This window comes from Cervus canadensis, chromosome 13 (genome assembly GCF_019320065.1).
Source record: "Cervus canadensis isolate Bull #8, Minnesota chromosome 13, ASM1932006v1, whole genome shotgun sequence".
In the NCBI taxonomy this organism is placed as follows: domain Eukaryota; kingdom Metazoa; phylum Chordata; class Mammalia; order Artiodactyla; family Cervidae; genus Cervus; species Cervus canadensis.
Window position 1 is genome coordinate 150,067 of NC_057398.1, and position 22,853 is coordinate 172,919.

The 22,853-nt window shown below is 54.7% G+C and overlaps 1 long non-coding RNA gene across 1 annotated transcript; it reads left to right on the forward strand.

Annotated features, from left to right (window-relative positions):
- Window positions 1-105: 105 nt before the first annotated feature.
- Window positions 106-22,581, forward strand: LOC122451991. The gene is made up of 5 exons (XR_006272561.1): window positions 106-1,888; window positions 11,089-12,456; window positions 18,830-18,949; window positions 19,255-19,542; window positions 22,412-22,581. It is a non-coding gene; the product is annotated as an uncharacterized LOC122451991 (long non-coding RNA).
- Window positions 22,582-22,853: the final 272 nt, after the last annotated feature.

Sequence of the window (22,853 nt, forward strand, 5' to 3'; positions counted from 1 at the left end):
CACTGTGCCCGGAACTTCTCAGCGGTCCCGGCCGCCGGACGAGGGTGGAGACACACGTGATCCGTGATCCACGAGCCAAGAACCCAGATAAACGTGTGCCACAGGAGAAGGGGGGTCGTCGTGTTTGGTGTCCTGGTGGCAGGATGTCAGGGACACGGGGAGGGGGCGCCGCGCCCCGGTTAGGGCAACCCCCCTACCCGGAGGTTTGATCCCGCCCCTTCCGCACACCCGCTGGTCCCCAGGCTTGGACAGTCCGCTCCTAGGCCTTGGTCCCCGTCTGTGAAGGGAGTATAATCCACAGGGAAGTGGGCTTATGACGGGCAGGGGAGATCCTATAGGCTTAGCACGCCTTCAGTAGTGCCCTTCTATGACGGTCACCCCGCCTCCAACAGCTCTGTCCCCTCGGCCTTCCCCAGTCGAGGAGCCCCCTCCGCCCCCCAAACAGCAGCTCTGAGAAGTGGGTGTGACGCTGGGCTTTTCTCCGGGCCTCGGAAAGCTGCCTTGGGGTAGCTGCTGGTGACTGGGCCACCCAGAGCGCCCGCTGCGGGCATCTCAGAGGGCACAGGGGCGCCCAGCTCTTCCCTGGGTGCAGGAACAGCCCAGAAACCCAGTGGCCTGGACGGGGAAGGAGCAAGGAGTACCCAGGCCCCTGGCAGGGAGGATCTTGATGGGGAGCAGAGAGCACCAGGCTTTCAAGGAAGGTGCCATCCCGTCCCCGACGATCCTGCCAGCCTCTGGGTCCCAAGGCTCACTGCCTTTGAGGCTTGTGGATCTGGACTCAGAGGGTCATGGAAATCTGAGACACTAGTGTGCCCAGGACCTGGGGCACCTCCAAAGACAAAGCACTTTCTTTTTGTTTGTAGTTTCTGTAGCTCATTCACCACGTTTCTAAGTCAGAAGGGAACGCCCTCTGATCCTCCAGGCTGGATGGCACGGTTGGCGCTGACTGCAGCCTGAGCATGCACGTGGCACACTCTTGGGTGCCCATTGCACTGTGGCTGTGTCCACGGGGTGGGTGCCGTGTGCCCCTCCCTGCTGCCCTCTTGGCTGCAGCGTCTCTGGGAGAAGGACGCCCCCTCTGCTCAGGGCAGTGCACTGGGGGCAGGCCCCTCCCCGAGGTCACCTGAGGATACAGAGGCTGCTGGACCAGGGTCAGAACCTCAACACTCACAGCCGTCCTTTAAAGCCCAGGCAGCTGAATCAACTCTTCCAGGAATAAAGTCAGGAATCTTACAGTTCAGAAAATGAAAGATTTGTCTAAGCTTTTCTTACTTTCTACCCTAAGAACATCTTTCCCTGGGCCAGGCCCTCCGTACAAACAGGGCCCTCCCAAGATTGGGAGCACCGACCCCACCGGGATTTCTTGCAGATCAGGCCCTTCTCATCTGACCCAACCTCGATGCAGGAGGAAAACCCAGGGGGACTGCTGGTCACCCCACACCAAGTGCGCAACGCAACAGGCATGTTACCCTGCAGAGCAGCAGCCTCAGAGCCCGTGGGCCCGCTGCCCAGACGCGCCCGTCTCCCGGGAGCATCCTGCCTCCCTTCGGCTGCCCCATCCCATGGGGCGCAGCTTTGGAGTCTTGCCTAGGATTGTACAGAAGGGCCTTTCCTTCTTTGGTCTGGGTTTGTCCTGCCTGGATGGGGAAGCTGCTGGAAGACTTCCCAAATGAGGACAGTTAACGTGTGCTGGGAAGTGGCCTTAGGGCAGGTCTGGGGAAAGGCCAGCACACCTGGATTCTCCTGCAGGCTCTTAGAGAACCTCGTAAATGGGGGGCTGTGTGCCGAGTCCTGCCCTCGGGATAGCTGCTGAGAGCGGGAGCCGGTGCTGCTTCACAGGGAGCTGAGGCAGCAGGATGGCCCCAGGCCACGCAGTGACCCAGCACAGGTAACCCTTCTCTGGGGGGAGACCAAAGGGTCGGTGAGAAAGTGAATCCTTACAGGGCTGAGCGTCTGCCGGGAGCTGCACGGGCACATGGGGGGCGAGGAGGACAGAGGCAGACGAACGCGATGACCACACGCCCAGGGCAGGCACAGCCACTGCACAGCCAAGCAGGCCCTGAGACAACAAGACCCGCAGATGACCGGGGCTCTGACGCTCCAAGGGAGCCAGGGCTGAACCCGTATTGTGAGTCTCAGCTCCATCATCAAGGATTTAAAATAATGATATTGGGACTTCCCTGGTGGTCCAGTGGTTAGGGCTCCTAGCCCTCACTGCTGAGGTCCCAGGTTCAGTCCCTGGTAGGGGAACTAGACCCCACACGCCACAGGTTGCAACCAAAGATCTCGTTTGCCCCAAATGAAGACCTGAAATAAATAAATGAATAATAAAAAAAAAAACTGAGATCAGATTCATGCTTACAAGAGGCAGGGAGAATTGGATGAAGGCAATCAGAAGGTATAAACTTCCAGTGATAAGATTGTAAGGTATAGTTCAGGCTGAGGCAGAAAAGGAAAGAGGACCTCAAGGTAGGTTACCTTTATTCAGCCAAGGAGGGGCGACAGTCTGCCTAACGACCAGGCTGAGTGCTGGGAGGGATCAGGGAGGCTCCATATTTATAGGGAGGTTTGTGGAAGTGATAAGGGAAACGTTAATCAGGCGGGATGTTTTGGGTATTTTTTAGTTGAGATGGCATTTGTAGTCTGGTAGGGGATGATAAGTCTTCTGGGCAGGTGTAGGGGGTGGAAGGTTTCTGCAGGGGGTGATAAGTCCCAGATAGATGCAACTGGCCTGGAGCATCAGGGTGGAACCAAAGTTCTATTTTGTTTTCTCTGAAGTTAAATGATTCAGCAAGGGCCTTTGAGACTGTTGTTTTCTTTTCTAGGCCCAAAAGACTCCTTCATTCCAGACCCTGAAATCATAAAAAAATGGGGAAAAGGGCACCGTATCTCTCTGGCTTCTTCCTGCTGGATAGGGGCGATGGTTTGGGGTCTGGAATGGAGGCTCATCCTAGGGCCCAAGATCTCCTTTTTCTGAGCTTGGGGTGAGGCTCTCGAGAAGAATGGTCTTGACCTGATCTCGAGAGATGGCCCCAATCCATTCTTGGAGAAACCTTTGAAAGAGATTGAAGAGACAGGGTCCAAATAAGAAGAATAGAATGATAAGTACCAATGGTCCCAGAAAGGGAGCAACCAAGGGAGGATCTGTTGGAACAGGTTTTGGGGAGTGTAAAGGTTTTGTAACTCTTTCCTGCGGCATTCAATTCTGTCTCTAAGTTTTTTGACTCTGCCCTGGACTATGCCTGTTTCATTAACAAAATAGCAGCAGTCCTCTCCAAGGAAAAGGCAGGTCCCTCCTTTTCTGCAGTGAGAAGGTCTAGGGCCACAGAAGCTGATGAGTTAATTTGTCTTTGGATTGAAATGAAGGACTCTACTACCTGCTCCATGTCTTCTTAAGTTCTTGGGACAGCCTGTAGTAGAAATGGGCAGAGGTCAAGATGCCTCCAATCCCAGTGCCTAGGGCTGCTGCTATGCCAGTCCCAATCAGGAGGGGGGCTACAACAGCTCATCTTTTTCTGTGGGGAAGTTCCCCTTGGGGGTAGACCATTTGTTCTACCTCTTCTTCTTTGAGGAATGTTAGGCCCCAGGTCAGGAAGACCAAGATGCAGGGTCCAGAGGGGTCCAAGGGGAGACATGAATATGCATAGGTCCTGCAGAGATTGAAGATTCCCGGATTGGTGCAATTATTTGTGCTGTTCCAGAGAACCCAAGTGGAACAGAAGGAGGGAGTGGAGTTTCTAAGACCAGTGTAGTTGGGACTAGAGTAGTTGATACAGGTTAGGTTTGAAGAGATTGATAGTAGGATGTTGTCAGAGGCTGGTCCAATGAGTTGTGTAGTTTTCTGTTGGGAAGGGGAGGTATAGTTGCCCTGTAACAGCCAGGTTGAAGGTGAAGGAATTGCTATGTGTGGTGAGGGAGACAGTGACATGCATACCCAGCTCTGGGATGTGTGTTGTGTGTACTGGAAGAATTGGAAGGAAGAGTTGAGAAGGCAGGTAAGGTGTTGGTTGCCAGAGGGAGGTTTTAGGAGAGGCCGTAATTGGGAAATGAGGTCTAGGTGTTTGTAAGGCTCAGGGGTCGCCTATAACCGGGAAATTATGTTCTTTGTGACTTGTTCTTGTTTCTTTTCCCGATTTTGATCTAGTACCCCGCCCCCGTCTGAGTACCCCCAGTGGGTAATGGGATAGAAACATATGTTTCTTCCATTTGGCTTATGGCAGGTACTCACGAAACTCCCTCTCTTTTGTACTTTGACAGTGAGTAGGGATTTGGACTTCGCGCCCCCGAGGTTCATGGTGCATGGTTTTGGAGCTGTATTATAACATGAGGAATGTACATAGGAATAAATGTCTGAGCAGGGGCAGGGAGTGGCCAGAAGGCTGGGGAGTGCAGCAAGGATAAGGAGCAGAGGAGTCATGGGCTGTTAGTTAGGCAGTGCAGAGGAAATAACACCCTAGGAGTAGAACACAGCTGGCAACGTAGGCGATACCCACGGAAAGACGAAGGATAGGGGGCCAGTCTTGAGGGGAGACAGTTACTAGGCCTATAGCAAGGATTAAGATTAGGAGTGCAGTTATAGTTAGAGAGACAGGGAGAGGCCAGTCAGGGCGAGGGGCAGAAGGCCCCGAGTTGGTGGTTGTTTGAATCAGGAGGGACAGTGCTCATTAGGATGTAGAATGATGTAGAGAATGAGAGTAAAGAAATCAATTTCGTCTGGAGTCAGGTTGTAGAAGGTTCCCTGGAGCCACACTTGAGACACCAGTGTAGTCAGGTCTTTGAAGGAGGTTCCTGTTGGGGCGCTGATCCAGAGGTCTTGTAGTAGTTGGGTCAGGAACAGTTGTAGGTTGAAGAGAGTCCAGGTCATTCAGTGTCTTCTTGGATGTTTGACAGAGGTTGTTGCTGGGTGAATTTTAAGGAGGTAGGTCCTGTGAGGGAGACCTGATAGGTGTCATTTAAGGAGGGCAGCGCAGGTTCGGAGGTGACCTGTTTTAGGCGAGAGAGGTGTACCCAGGAGGTGACCTTTTCGAGTTTAGCTGCAGTTGGGGTAAGGAGGATGACTTTGAATGGTCCCTGCCTCTTTGGGGTTAGGTCACCCTGGGGATTATCAGACAGATAGACCATGTCCCCAATTTGTAAAGGGGGCAGGGAGGCTTGGGGGTCAGGGGCAGGCAGATTGTGGTTGACGTATCTCCAGAGGGCATTGCGGAGTTGCGCCAGCAGAGGGGAGTGTAGGAAGCTTGGTATGGGAGGAGGTTCGGGGGGAGTCCAGGAGGGAGCATGGGCTTTCCATACATCACCTCAAAGGGGCTCAGCCCCAGGGGCTTTCTGGGCAAAGCCCGTATTCTGAGGAGAACAATTGGCAAAAGTTTAGTCCAGTCCAGATGTACCTTGAGGGTTAGTTTGGTAAGGGTTTCTTTGATTATTCTATTCATCCTTTGTACCTTTCCTGAGGACTGGGGACGGTATGGAATGTGAAATTTCCAGGGTATCTGTAAGAATTGGACAAGTTGTTGGGTGACCTTGGGTGTAAATTCTGGGCCATTATCAGGCTGTAGGGATGAAGGCAGGCCAAACCTGGGGATAATTTCTGTGAGGAGGATTGGGGCCACGGTGTGGGCTCTTTTGTTTGTAGTGGGAAATGCTTCTACCCATCCGGAAAAGGTGTCCCCAAGGACCGGGAGGTATCTGACTCTCTGGACCCGGGGCATATGAGTAAAGTCTATCTGCCAATCTTGTGCTGGGAGGCTGCCTCGCATTTGATGGGTTGGAAAGGATGTCAGTTTAAGGTTGGAATTGGGGTTAGTACGTTGACATGTTTGAGAGGAGCGGGTAAGGTTATCTAAATATTGTTGGTCAGCATTGGATATGGGGAAGTGGCTACGGAGGAACTGTTGGAGTGTCTTGGATGAGGGATGAAAAGGTGAGTGTAGATAAGAGAGGATTTCTCTGGTGGTGGGAGGGTCGGGTGGAGTCAAAGATAAGATGACAGGGGACTGGAGGGAAGGGTGGGACAGTGCTATCTCCTTTGCCTCCTGGTCTGCAGCATTGTTGTAGGCTGATATGAGACTTCTCTTTCAAAGTCCCCTACAGTGGAGGACATGGGCTTTGTTTGGTAAGAGTGCTGCTGCCTCTAGAAGTTTGTGGATCAGGTATGAATTAATAATGGGGGATCCCTTTGGGGTTAGGAAACCTCTTTCTCTCCATATTAGGATGTTTGAGTGAAGTATGTTATAGGCATATTTGGAGTCTGTGTAGCTGTTAACCCTTAGATTTTTAGCCAGAGTTAAAGCTCTGGTGAGAGCTATCGGTTCTGCCTGTTGGGAGGTGGTGTGAGGTGGCAGAGGTGAAGCTTCAATTTTCTGGGTTCTGTGATTGTGATGAAGGTCCCCCTGGATGATGGCATATCCTGCTGCAAAGGGTTGGGATTTTTGAGAGCTGCCATCAACGAACCAGTGTGGGGCATCTGGGTCTAGGATGGGCTGATCTGTTAAATGTTGGAAGGGGTTTTGGGTCAGATCTTCTGTTAGGCTGCAGCTATGTAGGAGGGAGTCTGTTGTAGAGGACATGGGTAATAAGCTGGCGGGGTTAAGGGGAGAGAAGGGGGAGAATGAGAGCTGAGGGTCAAGGAGAAAGGCATGTAGGACCTGTACCCTGGAAGGGGGAAGGGAGAGGAAAGCCCGATGTGACAGCAAGTCTCGGAAGGTGTGTGGAGAACAGACTGCTAAAGGGGCATGTCTAGAGAGTTTATTTGCTTCGGGTACGAGGGCTGCGATAGCAGCCATGGCCTGTATGCAGGGAGGCCACCCCTTGGTCACCATGTCCAGCTGTTTTGATAGATAGGCTGTGGGAGCCCAGGTGTCTCCAGCCCGCTGACATAGAAGCCCCAGGGCCTGTCCTTGGTTGGAATGTGCAAAGAGAAAGAATGGTCTGGTGTGATCTGGCAGGTGGAGAGTTGGCACCCGCAGGAGGCTCTGGGTGAGCTGGCGAAGAGGATTGGCCAGCGAGAAGGGATTAAAGAGGGACTCATCCAGACATTCTTCAGTTGCTTCATAGAGCGGCTGTGCAATGAGGGAGAAGTTAGGAATCCAGATACAGAAAAAATTTAGGAGGCCGAGGATAGACAGGAGTTCCCTTTTCGTTTTTGGAAGTGGACAGTTAATTAAGGCCTGGATTCTGTCTGGGGGAATAGTTCTTTGTTGATGAGATATGGAGAGCCCCAGGTAGGTGACATTTGTCTGGGCTATTTGGGCCTTAGATTGGGATACCGGATAACCCCAGGATCCCAGGGCCCCAAGGAGTTTGGCAGTTATGTTGGAGGCAGAGTTTTCAGGTTGGGCTACAAAGGAGGAGGTCATCTACATATTGAAGGAGATGACTCGGGGCTAGGTCGAATGTCTGTAAGTCCTTTTGTAAAGCCTGTGCAAAAAAGTGGGGACTGTCTCTGAACCCCTGGGGGAGAACTGTCCATGTTAGTTGTTGGGAAATGTGAGTCTCAAGGTCTTGCCAGGTGAAGGCAAAAAGGGGTTGGGAGAGGGGGTGGAGGGGGATGGTGAAAAAGGCATCTTTGAGATCTAATACTGTGAAGTGGGTTGCAGTCGGGGGTATGGTAGACAGAAGGGTGTAAGGGTTAGGGACTACTGGGAATGTCGGCATGATGGCCTCATTGATTTTTCTCAGGTCCTGGACCAGTCTCCAAGAGTCTGGTCCCTTCCTTACTGCCAGAATAGGGGTGTTGTGTGGTGAATGGGTAGGAGTTAGGATAGAGGCTTGGAGAAGATGGTCTATGATAGGCTTAAGTCCCTTGTGGGCCTCCGGGGTGAGGGAGTACTGTTGTTGGGTGATTATAGTAGAGGGGTCTTTTAGGGTAATGTGGACTGGGAGATGATGTTTGGCTATGGATGGGTGATCAGTGTCCCAGACTTGGGGGTCTAAGGCAGGTAGATCTAAGGGAAGGTCAGGGGTGAGGGATAGGGACTGTCCAGGTGCCATCTGCATTCAGAATATAGAGACTGTATCAAGGGGTGGTATGGTAATAAAGACCCCCAATTTGGACAACAAATCTCTCCCTAGGAGTGCCATCGGGCACTGAAGCATTATGAAGAATGAGTTGTATAAGGGTAGATTTTCCAAATTGACAGAGTAATGGAGGACTGATTTTTGGCCTTAGGGGAACTCCAGAGACCCCCTGGATTGTGAGTTCTGAGTCTTGAGTTGGGCCAGAGTAGGAAGTTAAGAGAGAGAAAGTGGCTCCAGTGTCTACTATAAAAGAGGTCTTTTTTCCGGCCACTACCCCGTCTACCCTAAGTTTTGAGCTCATGTTCAGAACACGGGCTGGGGGGCTGGAACCCCGGCCCCGTCATTGAAACAACTCTTGTAGAGTTGGGCTGGGGTTCTGGGGAGAAGTGGGGGTCTCCCCAGAGGCACCTGGGCACCCCTGTGGACATTCCACTCTCCAGGTCTGGGAGGTGGGGACCTCCCCAGGGGTGCCAGGGCACCCCTGGGAACAGTCCGTCTTCCAGTGTCTCCAATGGCATGCTTTTATGGGGAGCTGTGGGTTTGGGCATGCCTTTGCCCAGTGTCCTGACTGGTTGTGTTGGAAGCAGGGTCCGGGGGGGTGGGGGTGGGTCTTAAGCCCCATTCTGTGATGACTTGGGCCAGGCTGATCTCTTCCCTTAATTGCTGCTGCCAAAAAGGCATATTTAGCTTTTCTCTCATGTTCTTTTTCTCTCTTAGCCTCCTCCTCTCTATTATTGAACACCTTGAAGGCTACTTCTAGAAGGTCTCTTTGGTGGGTCTCAGGGCCCTTTTCTAGTTGTCGAAGCTAGCGCCTGATGTCAGGGACAGATTGGCTGATGAACTGAATGTGAAGGTACAGTAACCCAGCAGGGGTAGTGATATCTAGGTTGGTATACTTCTGGACTGCCTCTGTGAGGCATGCCAAGAATAAGGCTGGATTTTCGTCTGCCCCTTGGGTGATTTCTCTGACTTTATCATAATTGACATGGATATGAGTATTTTTCTGCATTCCTTCTAGAATGCAGGGAATCATATGATTGAGTCTCCTGATACCTGGGTCACCGGGCTGGTAAGTCCAGTGGGGATCTAACTGAGGCACCGCTCATCAGCAACTGGGCTGTCCCGGTCTTGGTTATGTAAATGATAAGCATGGGCTCTTGCCGCTTGCCAGATATGGTCTTTTTCATCTGGAGTGAGTGTGGCATTTAGGATATAATATACGTCACTCCATGTGAGGTTATAGGCCTGGGAGAGTCTCAGGAATTCTTTTCTGTATCTGGTAGGATTTTCAGAAAATGATCCTAACTTTTATTCTATCTGGCTCATATTTGACAATGAAAATGGCACATGGACTCCGGTGGGACCCTCTGGTCCTGCCATCTCTCTCAGGGGAAACATGTGCTGGGTACGTGACCATGTGGCAGCGGGGGAAGGGAGGGGGGAGGGGGAGTCGGGGAGATGGGGTAGCGGGGCCAAGGGGGAGTCAGGAGAGGTTTCGGGGCCAGTAGGTGAGTTGGATGAAGGGGAAGGAGAGGGTTGGCGGGGTGGTGGGTAGGGAGGGGGATTCGTCCGCGGGGTCAAACTCTGGGGGTGCGGAAGGTTGCGGTCTGTGGTTAGTTGAGGAAGAAGAGCCCTTTTGCTTGGGAGGCAAGGTGCATAGAAGGACCTCGTGGGTGGAGCAGGCCTGGCATAGGGAGGGCCTGCTCCAAAGGGCCCAAAAGGCTTGGGCATATGGGATCTCCAACCGCTTGCCATTCCATTTAAGGAAGTCGGTGAGATTTTGAAGAATGTTAAAGTCAAATGTGCCGACTTCAGGCCAGCGGTCTTGATTGTCTAATTGGTATTGAGGCCAAATCTGTGTACAGAGTTGCTTTAAGCGGTTAGCTTTGAGTTCAGTGAGTGAGAGTGGTTTGAGATTTTTGAGAACACAGGCCAGAGGGGAATCTTTTGGGACAGATTGGCCAGACCCCATAATTAAAAGGCAAGCAGAGGCTCCTATTGGGAGCTCGAGTCGTCACCCATAGTCGCAATAGGCGTTATGAGAAAAGAGCTCTGTGTCGAGGTGGAGCGTCCCCCACCGTTGCCTACAGAGTGGCCCTGGGCCGGGGGTCCCCAGGACCAGGAGAGGACTTTAGGAGCTCTAGAGCGCCTCTAGAACTCCATCCAGATCGGCTCTCACCTTAATCTCTGGCCGGTTTGAGTGGAGTGTTGCATGTAGAGCGGTTGAATGGCAAGAGGTCCCTATTCTGGAGGTCATCAGAGAGAGAGAGAAAAGGGGGTAAAGCCGAGGCCTGGGGGTACGCAAATCATCAATAAAGCCTTAGTACAAGGCTTGCACCGCTCATGACGGCACTAGGCGTCCCTGAGGGGAACTCAAGAACCCTGGAAGAAAAGTGAGCTTGGCGGATGTTTGCGCTCCCAGACTCCAGGAAAAGGGAAAACAATGAGAGGGAGGGAGAGAGAGAGTGAGACGAGTGCACCAAGAACGTAAGGTATAGTTCAGGCCGAGGCAGAAAAGGAAAGACGACCTCAACAGAAGTAGGTTACCTTTATTCAGGCAAGGAGGGGCGACAGTCAGCCTAACGACCAGGCTGAGCGCTGAGAGGGATCGGGGGCTCCATATTTATAGGGAGGAATCAGGCGGGATGTTTTGGGTATTCTTTAGTTGAGATGGCATTTGTAGTCTGGTAGCGGGTGATAAGTCTTCTGGGCAGGTGTAGGCGGTGGAAGGTTTCTGGACAGGGGGTGATAAGTGCCAGATAGATGCAACCGGTCTGGAGCATCAGGGCGGAACTAAAGTTCTGTTTTGTTTTCTCCGAAGTTAGACAATTGGGCAAGGGCCTTTGAGACTGTTGTTTTCTTTTCTAGGTCCAAAAGACTCCTTCAAAGATAATAGGTAGTAGGGATGAAATGTGCAGCATGGTAATTAACACTGCTGCATGGTACATATGAAAGTTGGTAAGGTAAACCCTAAGAGTTCTCATCACAAGGAAAATGTTCTTTACATTTCTTCAATGCTGTATCCGTGTGAGGTGATGGAGGCTCACCAAGCCATTGTGCTCATCATTCCAGGATGTGTGAGTCAGATCGCGGCGCTGCACACCTTATCCCAACCCCGAGCTGTGTGCCAGTTACGACCCGACAAGACGGCATGACTGATGTCAACACTGACCGCACCAGTGCCCTTCGGGCCCTTTCCAGTGGCTTCCCCACTGGTCTCCCCAGGGCCTGAAGGTTGTGGGACTATATTCACCCCCTCTTTGGCATGTAAGTGACCACGGGCAGTAATCAACTCAGTGACCATGTGACTGCGATCCAGGCCCTGGTTTTCCTCATGTGTGAGGTGAAGACTGGGACCAGCTCTGAGCCATCGAAGGTTCCCACCCGGTGGTCCTGCCAGCGTAGAGGGATGTGCCCACCCTGGGCGCCCGGAACATGGGTGGGATTGGCCACCCAGGGCCCTGAGGGCTTTGGTTTTATGGTAAAAAATTGTTTAAAATTTGCTTTCTCCTTCACAAATACCTGTGTTTGTTTAATTAAGAGATATTGTTGAGAATGATTTACGATAAGAGAAATCATCTCTTGGAAAGTGTGTCCTGTGGGCCTCTGAGGACCCTGGGCTGTGACGGGCTCTGTGTGGGGCTTAGGGGCAGCTCTGAGGTTCTTCCCAGCCCTGGATCTCCCCAGATCCACCTGAATCCTCCTGGATCTCCCGGGATCCACCAGGGTCTCCCCAGATCCACCTGGACCCGGCTCTGCTGCGCTGAGGCTGTGGCAGAGGGCTGACGGATGGGCCCACATTCCTGACCTGGGCCATCAGTCCCCGTCTTCATGTTTCCTGAGGGGGAATCCCAGAGCCCCTCAGGATCTGCAAAGAAATGAGCCTGATGGCCAAATGGCAAAAGAAAGGGCAAGAAAGTTCATGTGTAAAAGTCAGGAGGAGAAAATGCTTGGAAGCAAGATAGGGGGACATCTACCTGGAGAGGAACAAGGGCCCTACAGGGGCTTCGATGGGGAAATGCGTTTCCTTCTTCAAGCTCCTTACACGGTGAACCACGTGAATATTCCAGGGAGCTTGGAAGGGGACTCAGAGGCCTCAGGCTGCTGCTCAGGGGTGTTGTGAAACTGGAGGAATGACTTTTAAATGACCTCTTCTCCTTTCCCGCCCCCACCCGAAGGCCACGTGAGGCCACTTCCCCTCCTGCGTTCACCCAGGGGCAGGGCTCACCGCCTCTGTGGGCGGGGAATGGGGGGCGCGCGGAGAGGAGAGAGGGGGCCGGACCGCAGCGAGGGGAGCAGGAGGCCTGGAGGGCCCCCTCCTGCCTCCTCTGCTCCTAGCCCCTCTAGTTCCCTCTTGCTTTAATACTTTTTTCCCGGTTCTCCTGTCCAAGACCCTCCAAGCATTTCTGGTCGCCTGGCCAGCCCGCAGAGGGATGAGCGGTGAGTAGATTGAGAACAACCCGGTTTAGGAAAGAGCCCCGCGGCCTCTGGTCCACCGGGGTTGATCAGTGAGGCTGAGAGGCGCAAGAAAGGATCAGACGACCCAAAGAGAGCGTTTACTCGGCTACACAGCCGCAAAGGCAGGCGGTGGCTCGGTCTCCTTTGTAACTCACAGACGCCTTGCTTGGAGATGTGCTTGGCTTTACTTCTTTTCCGTTTAGGTTTTTTATTTTTTAGGAACTCCAGCACCGAAAAGTTTCTATTTGCACAAGAACTGTGAGCACGGCTGCCCCCTGCTGGTGAGCTTGTGAATCACACCCTCAGGGGCACCGGGGTCTCAGCGCCCTTCATCCTTTTTTCACCAGGATCGTTTGATACTTAAATTCCTTTGACTCTCACTTGAGACATCCTGGCTTCTCAGCAGAGAAGCCCAGAGCTCTGGGCCCCTGGTCGGAGAGAAAGGCCTTTGGAGTAGTGAAAGCTTGTTCGGCCCAGGGCTCCCATCCTCCCCACAGTGCCCACCGTGCGCCAAGCCCGGCTTCCCGGGAGGGGTGGGTGCAGGGCGGACAGCACAGAGCACCAGGGTCTCTGGAGGGCCACGTCAAAACGTTGGACTCTCGCCTAACCATGGCTGCAGGAGTCACCCCAAGCCCAGTGGCTTAGACCCACAGCAGTCACTCATCTTTTCTCCAGGTTTCTCACTCCATTTTTCTGGGGTTATGGGCTCAGCTGGAGACCACCAGAGTTGTCTAGTGATGATGGCTGGCCACAGTTGTCACAGGACTTCCTTGCCCACAGGGCTGGCGGCTGGCGGCTGGGACTGTTAGCAGGAACCCCACGTGCAAGATCCCTGGGCTAGGCTGCGAGGGCAGGCGCGCCAGGAGGGAATGCCTGGTCTTTGGCAAACCAGCCCAGAAGGCGCAGAGCTGGACCTCCCTGAGCTCTGCTGGGGTCATGGAGCCCCGGCCAGCTTCAGGGAAAGCAGACACAGACTATGCCCCCTTTCTGTGCACATGGGAGGTTCTAGAAGAGCACCTTGGGGGGCTGAGAAATACTGTTGCAGGTCTTTCGGGAAAAGACCATTTCCAGAGGCAGGAAGGTTACTCCAGGTGGGTCCCTTCAGTAACTGCCTTCAGGGACGCATTTCCTGGGGAAGAAATCAGTTTTTACAGATGGGGTGTTGCTAAGAGGAAACATGAGGGTTTAGAGGTATCCACTGAGGATTTTCCTGGTGGCTCAATGGTTAAGAATCCGCCCACGGATGCAGGAGACACGGGCTCGACCCCTGGTCTGGGAAGATTCCACATGCTGCAGGGCAGCTAAGCCTGAGCGCCCTAACGACTGAGCCTGTGCTCACAGCCTGGAAGTGCAACCACGGAAGCCCGAAGCCCGCGCTCCTGGAGGCCAGGATCCACAAGGGAAGCCAGCGCCATGAGACGCCGGACACGCCTCAAAGAGTGGAAGACCCAGCGCATCCATAAGTAGATAAATAAAAACTGTTTAAAAAGACAGCTCTTAAGAAAGAAAAAAGTATCCACTGAGCCATCCTCACTAAGAATGGCCAAAACATTTCATTGCAGAGGAGCCTCCGAAAAGGGCCAATGCAAGCTGCGCTCCCGGGGGTCCCCGGGGGGCTATGACCACGCCCAGCTGTCCACCAAGGCGAGGCAGTAGTGGCCTTTGGGGGGATCTGCCAGGTGAGATTCTGCCAAGATGGACTCTCAGAGGGAAGAACTGGGCGGTGTCGCCGCAGCCAGAGGCCGAGAAGGGCCAGAGCCTCGGCCCTGCCGGGGCCCTGTGAGCAGTTGGCTCAGAGCAGGAAGCAAGCAGCAGACGCGTGGAGAGAGGTGAGACCCGTGATCACTCGGAAGCCCCCTGCAGGTGTCACACAGAGCAGGAGCGGCCCTCTTTGGGGACAGAACTGTGTCTTGATCAAATTCTGCATGCCCGACGCCTGGGTTAGTATCCTATCAGAGTTAAGTGAATAAAGGAAAGAAGAAAAGAAAAAGAAAGAGGGAAGAACAGAGTCAGATGTAAAATAATAATAAAAACCTCTGCTGGTTTCCTAGTCACACCTGATCTGGTCAGTCCAGGAGAGCCAGGGGAGTTCTGGAAACATCCATGACTCATCCAGACAGAGTTAAAATAGTCTATGCGTGTATAGTGCATACTGGGGTAAAAGTGTAAAGAGGCACAGTGCAGACTGGCAGCCCTCTGTGGGAAGAGAGAAGGGCAACCAGCAGTGCTGGGGGAGCTTAAACTGTGTTCTTGAATTGCTTCTTACACTGGATGCTGTTTACGGTTGTGGTGGTTAGAATTTACATGTGGATGTGATTGGGCCCAGGTACTTGGCCAAAATTATTCTGGATGCTTTTGTTTTCAATAATTCTCATCACTTTTTGGCCATACCTCCCAGCATGCAACAGCTTAGTTCCCTAACCAGGGATCAACCTGTGCCCCCGGAAGTGGAAGCAAGGAGACTTAATCACTGGACCACTTCCCTCCTTGGGGACAGAACTGCATCCCCTGTGGGAAAGGCCCTCTGGGTGTTTTGGATGAGATTAATGATTCGGAGAAGGCAATGGCACCCCACTCCAGTACTCTTGCCTGGAAAATCCCATGGACGGAGGAGCCTGGTAGGCTGCAGTCCATGGGGTCGCGAAGAGTCGGACATGACTGAGCGACTTCACTTTCACTTTTCACTTTTATGCATTGGAGAAGGAAATGGCAACCCACTCCAGTGTTCTTGCCTGGAGAATCCCAGTGATGGGGTTGCACAGAGTCGGACACGACTGAAGTGACTTAGCAGCAGCAGCAACATTTAGGTTAGTAGACTGAGTCAACCAAATTGCCCTTCCTAATGTTGGTGGGGCCTCTTCCATTTCAGTCAAGGTTAGACTAGAACAAAGAGGCTGACCCTCCCTTGCATAAGAGAGCCTCCCTCCTGTCTCACTGCCTTCAAACTGGTACATTGGCTTCTCCTGGGTCATCAAGCCTGGTGGCTTTCCGACCAGAACTATACCACCAGCTCGCCTGGCTCTCAGGCCTTGAGACTCAGACTGGAAGTAAACTGTTGGCTGCCCGGGTCTGCAAGCCGCCAGCCCCCTTGGGACAAATCAGCTGTCATAACTGCCTGAGCCGGCTCTTTGCGATAGGTAAATGAATGACGAATGAATGAATATCCTATCGGTTCTGTTTGTGTGCAGAACTTTGATGAATGCAACAGGTATGCTTGCTATGTTATTTTCCATACCTTTAGCACGTCTAAAATATTTCATAATAAAATTGTAAATAAATAAATGACAAATGGTGTTAAGATGTCAGATGCCATAGCAGTCAAGCAGAATGAGAGCTGGGAAGCGCACCCGAGACTCATCTCCCAGGAGGCCAGCGGCACATGCAGAGCAGACCCGCTGGTGACGGCAGTGGGTGGGGGAGTGTGCACCTGGAGGAGGCTGGCTGTGCCGAGGAGGGAGGCCTGGTCTGTGCGAGGGTCGGGACAGGGTAGAAGAAGGGAGTCAAGGAGGTGTGACCTCACTTCTCCTGGTGGCTCCCGCCCTCATTCTGTTGGAACTGTTGGAGTCTGGTGCTTTGATCCCTGGGAACATTGCAGTAAAGATTCTGGAAATTGCATCCCTAGGGCACACAAAATGATTTTTAAATATCTAACCACAGGCAGGTTCTCCAGATGTCAGCTTTCTTGGTAGCGGTTTTCCAAAGTGTAACACGAAGCCCTCTCATAGAAGAGGAGAGAGCACAGCCTTAATCACCCCATGTCAGCCCAGGTTCAAGGGACGCAGCAGACCCACAGAAACTTGTTCTCAAAGTTCAGTGTTTCCTTTTCTTTCCGGTTGAGTAGCTCAACTTGGCTGGTGGCGTCTTGCTGACGGTTTCTTGGGCAGCTGGGAGCTGACCAGGCCACGGAGGCTGGAGGACACGCCAGCAGCCCGCCTCCCTCCTCCCAGAAGCTCCGTCTGGGTTTCATTCTGATTCCTCCTTGGCCTCATCCGAGAAGCCCAGCAGGTCCTAAGCCGGGCTGTCTCTTCCCACCCCTCCTAGACGCCTGGCCGGGCCGCCCACACTCGGTCCCCAGCCGCCAGCAGGGGTCAGCAGCATCCCGCGGCTGGCTGGGGCCACCGCCTCCCGGGCTGTGGGTCCTGGCGGGTCGGGGTTTACTGGGAGCTTCCTGCAGGGACCTCGCCAGCTCGAGGATCCCCTCCCTGGTGGGTGTGGGGGTGGGTGTGTGATCCAGACGGCGGCCCCGCTGATTCACTGCCCGGCTCTCTCCTGGAACGTTTTCACGTGGATTGACACACGCGATGCTGTGTGTGTGTGTGTGTGTGTGTGTGTGTGTGTGTGAGAGAGAGAGAGAGACAGAGAGACAGAGAGACAGAGAGAGAGATAGCAGGAGAGAGATAACGCCCTGTTGAGGTTTTCTCAGGGACCTCGAGTTCCTAGCTGGGTGCGGGCCCAGCTCGCCGAGGAGTTTCATGAGGCTGCTGTGCCCCACCCCGCCCCCCTCAGCTGGAAAGGGGGGCCCTCCGACTGGCACCCCCTGCAGAGGTCTCTGCAGACGAGCCCCGCAGCCAGCTCATCCCTTGTTTGCAGACACGCCCCCCCCCCACACCCCCAGCCCATGGCCCACTCTCTCCCGGCTCCGGAGGCCTCTGCCTCCCCCAACCACTGCTCCAGCCCACCCCTGCCTCTGGGACAACCCCCGGCCTCCCCACACCCAGGTGGGGGCGCCCAGAGAACCAGAAGCCCCCGTGGGATAGTTGCAGGGCTGGATGCGGGCTCAGTCTGTGCCAGACACGGGCCCAGCCCCCTCGAGGCAGCCTCCACGTGCCAGGCTGGCAGACGCTGTGCCTTCTCGCCTGCATAGGACGCTGCCCTGCCCTCCCTGGAGGAGAGCAGCTGACCTGGACGGCAGGTGCGGGCCGGCAGGCATCCCGGCTGCCTCAGGGCACATCTGTAACCAGGGAGGGGCAGCCGCAGCCAGCAGGCACACGCACCACCCCAGGCCGGCGGGAGGGGTCGCCCCAAACATGGGGGACTGGGGTCAGCACTCACAGAGACCCTCCTCCCAGCACCCCAAGGAGGGACCCCCTTGCAGCCTCAGGGCCAGAGCCCCGTCCTCCCGTCTCTGCCCAGCCCTCTGGCTGCAGCGGCTGCTGCCTTCTCCCTGGCAGAGGAGGGTGGCTTGGCCCAGCCTCCATGGGCTGGATGCAGCTCCTGGAGGGAAGTCCCGGAAAGAAGGCTCTCCATACATGCACATGACCTCTCATCATATCCGTGCCTCAAACTGCAGGCAGTTAAAGGGCAGGGGGATGTTCGGGGCTCCTGGTGTGAGCCAGGTGCTGGGTCCAATGTTTCACTGACGTCATCTCATCACATCTGCCCGACAACCCTGCCACATGTGTACTGTCAAGAGCCCCTGTCTCCCAGGGGACAGACACCAGTCATGGTCATGTCGCACAATCGGGATGCGGTGACTCAGAGATCCGACTACAGCCTTGACTCCATGGGGCTTCCCTGGTGCAGACAGCGAAGAATCTGCCTGCAATGCAGGAGACCTGGGTTCAATCCCTGAATCGGGAAGATCCCCTGAAGAAAGGCATGGCAACCCACTCCAAAATTCTTGCCTGGCGAACTCCAAGGACAGAGGAGCCTGATGGACTGCAGTCCACAGGGCCGCCAAGAGTCAGACGCGATTGAGTGACCAACACACACACGACTGCAGAGCTTGTAGTCTCTCCCCGGGGACGGGCCTGGCCCCTCCTGTCTCCTGGCGCACCACACCCTGGGGCCCATCCCCTCCTCCTGGGGAGCGAATTCCCCCCTGCCCCCAGCCTCCACCTCTGCTCACCGTAGCCAAAGTCACCTCCACAACACCATCACCAGGTTCACTGGGCAACTCACGCCCCACCCAACACACCCTGTCGCTGCCCCTGGCACCAGAGGGGACCCCGCGGCCTCCAAATCCTCAGGGGCCAGGCCCAGCACTTGCCCTGTGGGCGACGGCTCCCAAGCCAGCTTCCACCACCTCGTGTCCAGCCCCCTCCCGCAGCCCTACTGCATCTGAATCTTTCTCTCCTCTGCCTTCCGTACACGTGGGTGTTCCGTCTCTTCCCTCTTAAGACACTTGTGTTCTGGCCTCACCGTGTGGCCTGTGGGACCTCAGTTCCCTGACTAGGGACTGAAACCAGGCCCTTGGCAGTGAGACCGTGGAGTTCTAACCACTGGTCCACTAGGGAATGCCCACAAGACATGTCTTAATATGTTAAGAATAATTGCAGATTTATTAAGGGCATCTTACCATCTTACTCATCATCATGTAACTAATACCTGGATATGTTCTCCTTGTAAAAACAAGCCCAGCAACACAAACACACGGGAAGGATTGACCGGCCCCTGGGTGACTCTCCTCCAGCAGGGACCACTGCCATCAGTGTGGAGACTTTCCAGAGCTCTCTGAGAACACGTTTTCACACAGGTATTAATACAGTGCTCATAGAAATACACGGCTTTGTGGGGCATCTTTTGACATAACTTGGATCACAGTGTGCAAACTGTTTTGGAAATTTTACTTCTCTTAATGCAAAGCAATAAGACCCTGCAGTGGTGTTGTGTATGCTACCAGCTCCTATGCAAGTTCTGGGTGGACAGACGCTGTATCTTACTGAGGTCTTGAGAGTCTAGCTTGGGCTCTGCTTTCTGTCACATGAGCAAAACTGACTACACAGTTTACAGGGGCTTGTGTGAAAAAAATGTGGAATCCTGTGTTTAAAAACTTTGTAGGAATTTGAAGATGGCAACAGCAAAGCACTGAAGCGCGCACAGATCCTCCTCGGTGTGGGGTCTGTGTGACCACACAGGTCTTGTGCCCATGAAGCTGGCCTGCCTGTAGGTGCTCCGAGTCCACGAGTCCTCTGTCCTGACCACGAACATTCCCGCCGCAGCTGCCACCTTGGGCCATGTCCCTGGAGTCCATGTCCAGCTTTCCGCAACTGCGCTCTCTGCTCCAAGGCCAGAGTCCTGGGTCTTCTGCCTCCAGCACCAGCAAACTCCTCTGGTCCGTGCCTGCTGGTAAGCATTGCCGAGGGGATCCCCACAAAGAGCGAGGCTGCTGGCAACATCACCCCGAGCCTCAGGTGAGGGTCTTGCAGGAGGTAAGATGCGCTGAACTGCCACCCAAGAGACCTGAGTTCTAGTCCAGCCCTGCCGCTCAGCTTGCTCCGTGACCTGAGCTGTGTGTAGCTGGATTTCCCGGCACCTCAGTTTCCATTTCTGCTGAAGGAGAGAATGGGGTCTGACAGTCTCCCAGGCCACGCCAGCTCTGTATAAAGGTGATGCTAAGGAGCCAGAGCGGTAATAACTGACACATTTGCCATGTGCCACTGGTATGCCCACTTAATGATTGAGACAGGCCTGAGGCAGCCACCGCTGTTTCCATTTTACAGACAAGGGAGTCGAGGCTCATTAAAGCAACTGAAAGAGGAAGTTTCCGGGGGACAGACACGTTCTAGAGCCCAGTGTGGTCATGGCTGCCCAGCTCTGCAGACAGAGCACAAGCCACAGACCCGCACGCTGACGGGGTGAACTTTCAGTATGTCAGCTACAGCCCACAAAGCCACTTGAGCAGAGAGAGAGAAGGAAGCATTTGCAGCCTGGGGGTCACAGAGCCCGGCCGCATGCGGCCACCCCGCCCCCTCGCTCTGCGCCCACGTGGCCGGGAGCGCGGGTTCAGCCCCGGGCTGCCCGGCTGCTTGTCTCAGCTCCAGCGCCAGCCGGCCAGAGGACTCGGGCGAGACCTCAATCTCAGTTTCTTCACCTATAAAACAGAGACAAAGATGAGAGCACTGTTAAGGGCTCAAGGCAGCAGCTGCCCCCAGCGGAGCTCAGAGGCCTGGGCTGAGACGACCGTTTCAGCTCAGCTCCAGCCAGAGCCGGGTGCCCGAGAGGGGACTGGCTCCGTGCCCAGCCCATCCGTGCCCAGCAGGCCCTCCCCTCCTGGCACCTGGAGAAGCTGTCTTTGGGCAGACGCGGAACGTCAGCTCAGCTTGCTTCCTGGGACGGACAGAGAGCAGCACCTCCCCCAGGCGCCCCGGGGCCCCCGGGGGCTCAGACCATCGATACTGGGCCTGAGGCTGGGTGGCCACAGAGGGCACAGCGCCCACACCCACGTGCCCACACCCACGTGCGCGACGCCCCCCGCCCCCCAGCTCATGGGTCAGGTGGGAGAGGACAGGGCTTGTTAGCGGATGGTCAGTCTGAGCACGGAGCACACAGGCAGGTCGGGGTGTGGTGGGGATGGTGTGAGACGTGTTTTCTGTCTGACCCACACGTCTCCTGTATGTGCTCGGCGTGTGGAACCCACCTTCTCCCTTCCGCTCTCTCACTGAACCCCCACCCAGGCCCTGGTGGGGGCGGGGTCCCCCGGTGTCACCTGCGCACCGGTGAGCACACAGAGGTTCTGGCAAGGGCCTTGGCTGAATGTGGATTCAGTCCTCTGACGCCCAGTATTTTTCCATTGTCCTTCTGAGAAGGAAGCCAGAGATTCACTCTGACATTGTTGATCCAGTGCTTAAGAAATAAAGGCACTCACTGTGCTTCCACCCTGTCCTGCAGACCACCCTGCACGCCTAAGAAGGTGCAGCAGGCCTCGCGGACCACGTGGGATGTGGGCGCTCTGGCCCTGCAAACCCCTGGGGTCCCAGACGTAACACCAGTGAGCGTCAATCCTCAGGGCTCAGGGGGCAGGAAGGCGGGTGGGGCCGCAGGAAATCAGGCAGGACCTGCAAGTGCCTCTCAAGCCACTCTGAGGCCAGGGGGTGACATCAGGCTGTTGGGCTGACTTTTTAAAACCCATTTGTCACATTGATGTTAATCCTCTTGTTAACAATCTCCTGCCCTGATTCAGATCAGCTCTAAGCTGGATGGAGGAAGAGGCCAGGGCAGCTGTAGGGCTTAAGGAGTCTCCCGGAGGTCAGTAGGGTCTGGAGGACTCCTGGGGTGGGGGAGGGGTGGGGGAGGGGCGGTGCTGAGCCTGAATCCCACTGTCTCCCTCTCGGCCAGCCACTCCACCAGGCACCACTTCACTCCGCTCGGCCTCCTGTCCCGGCAGCCAGGCCCTTGCTTTTGCTTCTTATTGATTTTCATATTTAAGGAAAATCCATTTGCTTGATTCAGAGCAACTGAGTCATCATGGGGTTTGGAGGAAAAGTGCTCACAAAGCAGGCGCTTGGCAGAGGCCTTTCCTGGGCGGGGCGGGATCCCGCTTCCCACCCAGACAAGGCTGTGCTCATGGCCCCTGTGGCTCCTCACGCGCGGCCCTGTCCCACCAACTGGGCTCAGGGCCTCCGCCCCGCAGCAACCCAGGCCTGCTCCACTCCTCCCTGTCCACGCGCTTCACCGTCGGAGGTCCACACCAGGACATGCGGAGCAGAGCTGGGGGACTGGTGTGATCGGCCACTCACAAATGGGAGGGAAATACTGACCCCACGAGGGAAGAGAGTTCACCCTCAGGAAACCATGGCTTTTGCCTTCTCCCCCATTCAGCACCCTGGGAACAGCATCTTCCCAACAGATCAGTGTGGGCGGGGCCTGAGGGCATCCTCAGGGTGAACTAGAGGGCGGCTCAGGGGCTGCTGTGTGATCCTTGGTTCCCGGCCTCAGAGGCAGGGAGCTCAGCAGCCCATCCTGTGAGACAGGACAGTGCTTCTTCTCAAAGGCTCCCCTTTGCAGGCAGGGGGACCTGTGAAAAGCAAGAGAGATTCCAGTTAGCCCATCACTGAATGCCAAACTGGATGCAGGCTTGCAGGACTGAGAGATCAAAATAATAACTAAGGTTTACCAAGTAGTGCCAGGCACTATTCTGCATGTGCCACCTAGATTATCATGCTTAATCCTCCCAACAACTGGACAAGATGGCAACTGTTATTATCTCATTTTACAGATGAAGAAACCAACACGGTCACAAAGAATCCGTTCAGGTTCCCACGGCTGGTGAGGAGCAGACGGACTTGAGCCTGGGCACTCTGCCTTTGAGCCGTTACATCCACAGGGCAAGGACTCGCCTGTGTGTCCCTCTGGGACAGTCTCTCTGTCCTTCTCCCCACCAAAACAGACAACTCATTCCTTTCATGGGCAAAAAAGACATCAAAATCGTTTTCTCTGATCAGTTGAGAACTTCCTCGATGTCACAGCCAGTCCACTACCTAGCGCGCCCTTATCATCCTCTGTGTGCACGGCCACTGTGACCCGTCTGACTGGAGGGGCTGGGCAGGACTCTGCTGACCCTCTGCACACAGCGGATGTTGCAGGCGGACGTTCTGGGACCTCCCAGGGACCTAGCCCCAGACGTCAATCTGAATGTTCTGTGGAGCTGGCTGCCTCTG